This window comes from Falco peregrinus, chromosome 14 (assembly GCF_023634155.1).
Source record: "Falco peregrinus isolate bFalPer1 chromosome 14, bFalPer1.pri, whole genome shotgun sequence".
NCBI lineage: Eukaryota > Metazoa > Chordata > Aves > Falconiformes > Falconidae > Falco > Falco peregrinus.
Genome location: NC_073734.1, coordinates 5,277,330 through 5,286,771, shown reverse-complemented (window position 1 = coordinate 5,286,771; position 9,442 = coordinate 5,277,330).

Below are 9,442 nucleotides of genomic sequence, written 5' to 3'. Positions count from 1 at the left end.
ACCTATCCTGGGGCCGAGATCATCCCCGAGCAGCAATTAGCCCCAGCAGCCACAACATGACCTGAAGCAGAGGGTCCAGTCCTGTCCTCCACAGGGAAATGACTTGTGTGCCTTTCTCTAACTGCATGTCTTTATGGGAGCATGGTGTTAGCATGCTGGGGGTCTCCCAAAGCACCCAGGAGTCGATGGGGTCACCTGCCCATATAATTCGGGAATATCTGGCACCCATGGTCCCAGAGCTGAGGGCATGGCATGGTGGCTGGCATTTTTCTCTCTATCCCTTTCCCAAATTCCCTGTTGAAGCCACCGCTGGCTTCAGCTGGCCAAAATTTTACCCCACTGGGAGCTGCCAAAGCGAGAGATGCTGAGGAGGGTCCGCATGCCTGGCTTCAGTGACGCATAGGTGCTCATGAAATGGATCTCTCCTCTGGTTTCTCCCAGCCCGTTGGGAAGATGGAGGCTGTCGACTGGGTGATGGTGACACGAAGCAGGTCCTGAGCCTGAAATTAAAGGTGGCAGAGGTTTAACCCATCACTGTGTGGGAGGGCAGCACCACTGTGATACCCAGCTGGAGCCAGACTGGGGGTGATGCTGATGTGCTTCATAGCAGGGACAGATTTTGGTTTGTCCTCTGTCTTTCCCTGTCCCCTCCCACTCCCAGGGAAGAGACGGGAAGATGCAGGAGCTGGGGGCTTGGAGCCAGCTCACCTTGGGGCTGCAGCATAAAGAACCTGGGCTCCCCTCCAGCTGCTCCAGAGGTGCAAAACTGCCTCCTCCGCTGGCTCCTGTGGGGCCTGACCCTGCCAGACACTTGGATCCAGCCCTCCCAGTGACAAGGCATTCTGGGATGGAGCCAGCCACTGCCCCAGTGGGCAGCAGGGGGGAAGCACACACCCTCACTGAAGGGGAAGCCACCCCATAGTTAAGGATGGACCCCGCAGCACCTCATCACAGACCAGGACACAGCACATGCCATCCTCTGGGATTTCACACGTGAAACAACCCCAAACATCCCCCTCCGGGATGCCAGACCAGGGAGCCCTGGGGGGACAGGGACAGAGCTTGCAGCCTGGAGCTCCACAGAGCCTGAGCCCAGACCTGTACCTTAAAATCAATGAGCCAGTAAATCCCAATTCGTGGGACCACCAGGAAGATGACATTTGCCAGAGCCCCCACAAGGAAAGCCAAGAACTGGAGCAGGATCTGCGAAATGTGAGGGGGAAACGCTGCTGGGAAAGGAACAGAGAAGCCTTTGGGGATGTGTTAGCAGAGACGCTAACAACCCGCAGATGCCCTGCGAGGCCAGCATCTTCCAGCAGAGCCAGACAAGGCATGGATCCTGCTCCCCAAACAGACCCGTTTGGAAAGGGGAAAACCACGTGGCTGTGCCCCCCTCCCAAAGCCCAGCTCCTCGGGGCAGGATCAACCCCAGTTCCCAAGGGACCTGCGCAAGAGCAGATGCCCGCCCTTCCTCCAGGCTCCCACATTGCATTTTCAGGCTGACCATCAGCACCTCTCGAAGCCATCCCGCATCCGATGCTCGGTCCCTCTCTGGCCTTTCCCCAGCCCTTGCCGGTGGGGGGACTACCGGCGGGTGGCCCCCCGCCAAGGCCAGCTGCGCAGCACACTGAGGGGCCGCCGCCGGCCCGGCAGCAGCTGCCTTGGCCCGGGTTCAAGCACAGCACTGGTTGAGAGCAGCTTGTTATTTTGGTCCTGCAATGGGGTTATTTTTAGAAAGTGCTGAACACCCCTTCTCCGAAATCGCTCCTCGAGGTATGACCTTGCGGTGCTGCAGCCGCTCAGCTGGTCCCACCACCCCTCTCCTTGGGGACTGGAGCTGAATGTCACCCACTCACCTTCCCCAGGGTCCCCAACCCGGTGCAAAGCCCCGGTGACAGCAGCAGCATTATACCCTGGCGGCAGGGAAGGCGGTGGAGGGGGGGATGAAGTCTGAACTACATCTCAACCCCTGACGCCATCCAGGTTCGCTCCCGGTTTCAATTATCACCTGCTGGAGCAGCAGCTGCTGAGTGCTGGGGAACTCAAAGGCAAGTCAACAAGGTCTTGTTGTTTCAGCTGCTCGGGGGCACGGAGCTCCATGCGCCTTCCCCCCGGCACCGCAGGGATGCTGCGCTCCCCCCGCTCGCCCGTGTGCGTGCTGGGCTGCTGTGCCTGGTGCTTCGCCTGCTTCCCCCGTCCCGCTCTCCCCGGGCAGGTAAACACTGCAGGAGCTGCTGGGGGGGAGCAGAGAGAAACCTCAATAACAACAAAGGCGGGGGGGGGGGGGGGAACCCACAGAGAAAGAAAAAAAATAAAGCCCCAACAACCCAGCCGCTGCACAGAGGTTATCCGGGGGACAGAGCAAATAATTGGCGAGGCGAACAATGCATTTTAATTAAACCTCTGCAGGAAACAAGGGGAGGGAATCAAGTTAATTGCACGGAGCGGGAGCAGGAGATTAAAAATGCTCTTCACTCAGAAGATGGTAGCTCCCATCCGCCTTTGCAGAGCAAAACAAGGCCACCTGGGGCGTTGATGCTGGCAGGGCAGCCTCCCAGGGCTGCTGCCGTGCCCCGTGTGTGGGGACACACAGCTAGCTGCCTGCTGCTGGGGCTCAGAGGGGTGTCACGCTGCTCCCCTGTGCCGGGGGGCTGCGGGGTCCTTGGTGCCCAGGGGTGGGTGCTGCCATGGAGGGTGCAGGATGGGAGCAGCTCCTGGGAAGCCCCGCAGGGATGGGGCGCATCGCTCGTGGCTGCGGGACTGGCAGATGTGTCCCAGCAGAGCCCAGTCCCTTCCCCTGGTCCCTGCTTTGTGCCCTCTGCTCAGCTCAGGGCTCAGCCCAGGCTGTGCCTGGCCCTCTCCCCACGCCCTGGGCAAAACCATCCACCTTTACTTTTTCCTGCCCTGGATGTTTCAGTTTTCAGACTCTTCCAAGCAGCAAGAGGTCGTTTCCTCCACTACTCCCTTCTCTGATCCTGCACCTTTTGCTCAAGTCCTTGTCTTCATCCCCTCATTCCACCCTGGACACGGTGCAAATGGAGACACCCAACTTGCTGCCAGCAAGCGCGATGACAGAGCCCAGCCTGGCTCCCCTTCCCACCCAAAAGAGGAAAAAGGATCACAGGCTCCAGGATGCTACAAGACCAGGGCAGGAGCCCCGACAAAGCACCTCATGCCTGGCACCAGCCCAGCACCAGCCCCCTGGGCACCCACCACCCCAGTGTCCGGGGCAGGAGGCATCAACCTCTGCTCTAAGGCAATTTGTGAGCCACAGCACTCTGCCCTCCATCCAGCCGCCTGCTAATTAGCACCAGCCCAGCCCTCCGCCTGCAATGAGAACAGCAATCAGCCCTGCTGTTTGCCTGCTAGGAACAATCTCCCTCCTTCCCTCCTCTGCATAAATTTCCCAGGCTGTGGTTTTTTGACGCTGATCCCACATAGCTTTATTCACAAGAGAAGTCCCACTGGGGGCAAGGAAATTACTCCAGCGCGCAAAATTACCCGTGCGCGCGATGCACGTACAGGGCATAACACAAGGGGTTGGGGTTTTTTTCGCACAGTATCAAAACCAAAATAAATCCACTGAGGGAGCTCAAAGCCAAGCCTTGCTCCTGACTACGGGTAAGAGCTGGACAAATTACAGCAATTAAAAAAAAGAAAGAGACATGTGGACTTTCATATCCACAAACCTCAGGATGCAGTTGGCGGGGGAGAACATTTCACAGTCACACACGCTGCAAAACCAAAGCACATCGCAAAATACTTTCTGTCCTCAGAGGCACAAGCTGTCCCTCCAGGCAGGCAGTGCCACCAGCACGAGCACGCGGCTGGGACAGCCTGTCCCTGCCCAGCCGGCCAGCATGGCTTGTCTGCAGCAGGACACAGGCAGTATTGTACCCAAAGTGGAGGTTTTCAAGCTGGAGATTGAATTGCAGGTTGTCCCCTCGCTGCTGTGCACAAACGCTGCCCTGATGGGAAACGAGCTCGGCCACAATCTTCCGCTTTTCCCCTGCAGCTGCAATCGGACGGGCAGAAAAACCACAGTGCTCTGCTTAAACGCTCACTTGCTGCACGAACGAGCTTTCCACCTGAGCAACCACGAGTAACTGGCCAGAAAAACACTGCTGCTTTAGCACAAGCTTATAATACATATTGGGAGGAAGGGAATTGTCCAGTACTTTCACCCGAAACCTGAGTCACAGCCGGGAGGCGAAGCCCACCATGCAGACAGGGAGGTGATTGCAGCATCTCCAGGCTATCTGCTCAATAAGGGCATCCTGAGTGTGAATAAGGCTGGGAGACAACAGGATCAGGGCTCAGCATCCCTAAGAAACAGAGAAGAGGTGAGGATTGAACCAGCAGGTGCAACCCAGGAGCCCCCTCCTAGACACCCCCCTCGCTACTGCCTCTCCATCACCCATGAGGCTGCCCCAGCCCACCCTGGGATATTAATTGCACCCCCAGAGCTGTGTGAGGATCCCCGGCTGCGAGTGGAGGTGTGGGCATGCTCGCCTCTGTGTGCGGCACTCCAGGGACAGGGACATTTGGCAGCTGCCTGCAGGGAAGGTGTCTGAAGTGCTGCTTGCTGTGGGAACATGAGTCAGAGCTCCCCGGTGCAAGAGCCTGACGTCTCCCTCCTGCTCATTTATTCAGCACATCAAATATTTGCCCTGCGCAGTTGCACCAGATGCACACTATTCAGGAGATTTTTTTTTTTATTTTTTTTTTCCCCCTCCCTTCTGCTGGCAGTGACAGCTTATAAAAAAACACCACAGTGCCATCTTGGGAAACTTGGCCTCCTAGCTAAGCATGTTCAAGCATCCTTTTCCTCTCCTGCTTCAGGGATGGGCTCCTCTCCAAGCATCCCCTGTGTGGGAACCAGCAAGCTCCTGTGCAGACCAGGAGGGGTTAGATGCCAAAACGCACAGGCAAAAGCAACAACCTCATAGGGCTGCAGTGGCGAAAGGTCATTTCAGACCCATTTCCAGCCCTGCCTGAGTGACAGCAGAGCTAGGAGCCTGCAGGCAGCAAACGGTGGCCTTGCCTGTCCCCTGCTCTGTCAAAGCATCCTGCCTGGAAGCTGCACACGCAGCGGCAGGAGAGGCCAGCCAAGGAAAACTGCTCAATTTTGCCTCCCTTTGGCGACGAAGCAGCTTTGCTGGCTGCCAGCCCCACTGTAATTCCATGGGGACCTCAATCTTTTTTTTTTTGTGCCACATCCCTGGATTTCTTATTTGCAGGGCTTCTCACACCCTGAATGCCCAGTCCCCAGGGAGGAGGAAGAGCTGTTTGTCTCTTATGAATAGCCAAGAGCTGGAGAAGGTGACCTTGTGCAGAGGTGACACACGAGGCCCTGCATCCCACCTGACTCCCTGGGGTTTCTAGCCCATCGTTGCAGCCGAAAATGTCCAGTTTCATTGGGGAACTGCAGAAACAGCTCATAAAACACAATCTTGGGGATGCAGCTGAGCACATCGGCCACCCGCATGGTGCGCTGCCAGATAAACACTGCATGCTGCAGGGAAGAAACACGTGCCTCCACCCTATTTGTAAAAGGAAAATCACCCTTCAGTCTCCACTTGCATTCCCAGCGAGGATACACACAAGGCTTTAGGCATTTACAAGAGCTTCCCAGGGTCAGGGCTGGGATTTCTTGCTGGTGGGGGCTCCAGAGCCTGCTCCCCCTGAAGCCAGCATGCTCAGTCAGGCTCTGCATGCATCCTCTTCCTCCCTGGGGTTTGCGGGAAGCCACAACACAGGGAAAAGCCCCAGGGCTGGAATAAACCTGCAGTGCTGTCAGAAATAGCACTAGGAACAGCTATGACAAAGCTGATGCTCTGCTTTGCCCAAGACGACCGTGCAACACCAATGCTCAGCAGCCATCCAATGCCGTCCTTATGCTTGGTGGCTTCTGGGGACCCACAAACGAGCCCCAGCAGGACCCACACCCGCTGGGCTGATGCTTGGCACGGCAAATCCACTGGTGTATGGTGCAGAGATTTGCTATGCACCAGCCATGCTGCTGGCAGGGGGAGAGAGGGGAACTGCCTTGTGGGCTCAGCCCCCACTAAGTGCTGCGTCCCCTCCACCAAGAGAGCATCCTTGAGCATCGTACTCAACCAGCTCCAGAGGGATCTGCTGGGAGAGAAAGCATGCTGGCAAGAAAGGACTGGGATTTCCCAGCTTATCCAGCCTTTACAGAGCTGCGTGTCCCGCTTTGCTTGTGGCGGGGCAAGTTAGGCTGAGCCCACGGCAAAGACTGCTTGGAGCTGAGCTCAATGCCCTTTGAAGGGCCAGCAGTGGGAAAAGAAGTAATAATAAAAAAAAAATGTTCAGTGCTCAGGTGAAAGGCTGGTGAAAATAATCTGGCCAAAACACCACTACACACCTCCCCAGCCAGCCAAGGAGCTGCAGTGACCTTGCCCAAACATGGTGTCTCGGGTTAAAAGTGCAGAGCAAGAGGATGTGACTCACATCTGGGACGTGGCCTCAAAAGACAGATGTGTTTTGTTATTGTCCAGGGCCCTATCTGGAGCTCTGTCTGTGCATGCAGTGACTCAGCCTTGCCTTTGAGCCCTTTCAAAAGGAGAGCCGCAGCACATCTCTTCCCAGCAGCATCCCTGTGCTGCCATAAAACAGATTGGGGAAATCCTGGCTCCTGCAAGAGAAAAAAAATAAAATAAATCTAATCAAAATCATGTTTCTCCATGGGAATCTTCCAATTTCAATTGTATATCATTCAGAGAAGGATAAAAAACAAATGCTTTAGTGGTGGGATCCATCTCTCTAAGTTTAGAGGCTTAGAAGCTAAACCACCCCACCCCCACCCCCCACCCGATCCCAATGCAAAGGCACTGATGAGTGCCCTGGGTTCTCTTAGGCACTTACCACAGAGCAAGAGGAAACATCTCCTAGAGATGCTCTGTGTCTGAAGTGAGGAATAAAGGGATTTCAACAGGTCTCTTTCCTACAATCCCTAGGAAAATCAGCAGAATTTAGTAGAGAGAGCCCCAAAACACAGAGGTAAGGCTGAGCCACTCTGTATTAGACATCAGAGAATCTAAAGAGGAGCATGCAGCAGCCAGCAGAGCACAGCACATTACTTCTGCAGGCATCCTGCAAAACCCAGCTCCCCCACCTTGGGAAGTGGTTCCCCTGGCACATCATCCCCACCAGCAGCCGTTTTCGCACTCACCACTACCCACCGCTGCCCGCGCGCCCTGCCTGGGTCCTGAGGGACACCGCAGGGTGACATCCCCTGGCAGCAAACCACCTCTGCTCTGCCTCTGGTTTTTCTAGCGGGTGAGCAGTCGGGGCCACGTCTGCCAGCAGTTTTTCCTGGGCGCATCCTGGGTTTGAAGGCACCAGCAGCTTCCCACCGCGGGCCGCGCCGGGGGGGGCAGCGGGCCGGGAGCCGGCCATGCAGTTCACTTGGCAGACACTTGATGGGGCTACGAAACCGATTAGTGGCGCACCTGGCAGAACGGGGGGCGGGCGCAAAACAGCCCCTGCCAGGTGTTTTGGGGGTCTCTCTTGGCAGGTGCCAGGCTGGCACTGCAATAGCTGCCAGCACCCACGCGGGATGCTGGCCCCAGTGCTTCGCTTTGGCCTTTGGTTGTGCCCTGGACAGGCTGCAACCGAGGACGGACTGTCAGCACCTGGACAAAGCTGGAGGCTTTATCCCCAAAAGGTTTTCCGTGACGCGTTTTGAGGAGCACTGTGGCGATGGAGAGGGAGAGCAGAGCAGCAGGCATCCCCCGCAGCGCTGCCTTGCAAAGCACTGAGTAAGCATTACGCCGCCGTTGCAAGACGAGGTGACCTTGCTACCTCCCGACTCACCACTGCCTAAACCCAGGCTCTTTGCAGGCTGCTGCGGTGGGGTTTTCCTATATCTCACCCCAAAAGCAAGGGGAGGATGGGGAGGTCCAGTGCCAACGCAGAGCCCAAGCACGGTGAGAGGCGCAGCCCCGCATTGCGGAGCTCGCTGCGGGCAGGGGCCAACCCCGAATTCCCTGAACGCTGCTGTCAAACTGCCCAGCGCAGCTCTAAATCCACCAGGTCTTACCTGGCTCCAGCTGGCCGAGCAAGCTAGCAGCAGTGTGCGAGCAAGAGCTGGAGAGTCAACGCCTCTCCTGCTTGAAACAAAAAAGAATAGAGTCGGTGTTCATAAATCATGAGCTAGTTACTGACAGAGAGGACTCCCTTCCCTCTTGCTCCACACACTGCGGCACAAATTATGGCCCCAACTTCACTGTTGTTCAGTGATGAACATCTGAAAAGGCTGTGACAGATGAGAAAAGGGATGATTTAACAGCCATAAATCCAGCCAGCTTAGAGGTGTTTTTACAACCAAACCCATCTCAAATCCCCTCTGTTATGAATACTTATCACTCCCAGACACTAGTACAATGGAAAGATTTTTAACAGCTTTAATAGAGATGCAATAAAACCCCCAGAGCCCAGCAAGCAAACATCCTTTTTATCCCTCGAGGGAGGGAGAGGGGCCTGGGAGCTGCTTGCTGCACTCAGGCTCAAAGGCTCGGGGCTGGAGCATCCACCAGCTCACCCCGGGTTTAATGGATGGGTGGCATCAGCCAGGAACTGTATCAGCTTTCCCAAAGCTGTTGCACAGAGTGGGTAAGTGGTACCCCACAGGGAGGGAGGGATGAGGAAACAGGCTGTGCCCATCATGTACAGCACCTCCCTCCACCCGTGCTGCTCTTACCTTTGCCAGGGTCTCCTCCTGCAGCTGCCCAAATCACAGCCAGCCTAGCCCACCAGGGGGGATTTAAAATGAGGGTGGTTTCAGCTCGACCAAGGACTCACCTGGGTAGGGTCTATCCCTCAGCTGCCACTTTTAATGTGCCTCATTTCTCAAGCGTTAAAGGCTAAACGGCCTCAACATCCGCCACCTGAGGAGCAGGAGAGGGACACTGCTCTCCAGCACTTCAGGGAGGCCGGGAGTGCTCCCAGCTCAGGGTTAAATGGCCAAGGATCTCACTCCCCATTGCTACGCATGCTGCCCCTATAGCCTTTCTATACCATTGTGCAAGTGCAGCCTGCACCCAGCCAGCAAAATCAGCAGCCGGGAGGTGCCAGGGGTGCCCCCTTCACGTCGAGCACATGCCTAAGGAGAAGCACCTCCTTTCCTATACACGTGAGCTTATTGGGCACGGCAAGGCGACATGTAATCCATCAGACATCAGACAGAGGGAAGGAAAGCACTCCCAGGACATGTGGCTTCTGGTTTTCCATAGCTGGTCAGCCCACACCCACGCGAAACCCCGGGTAAAACACCTGAACATGGGCTTCGGGGCTGAGGGGTTTCCCTCCTGCAGTGGTGAGTCTGTGGAGTGCTCCAAGGAGGGTAATTAAAAAAAAAAAAAAAAAAAAATGCAAGCAGGGCAAGCTCCTTCCTATGAGAAATGTGGCCATGAAACCC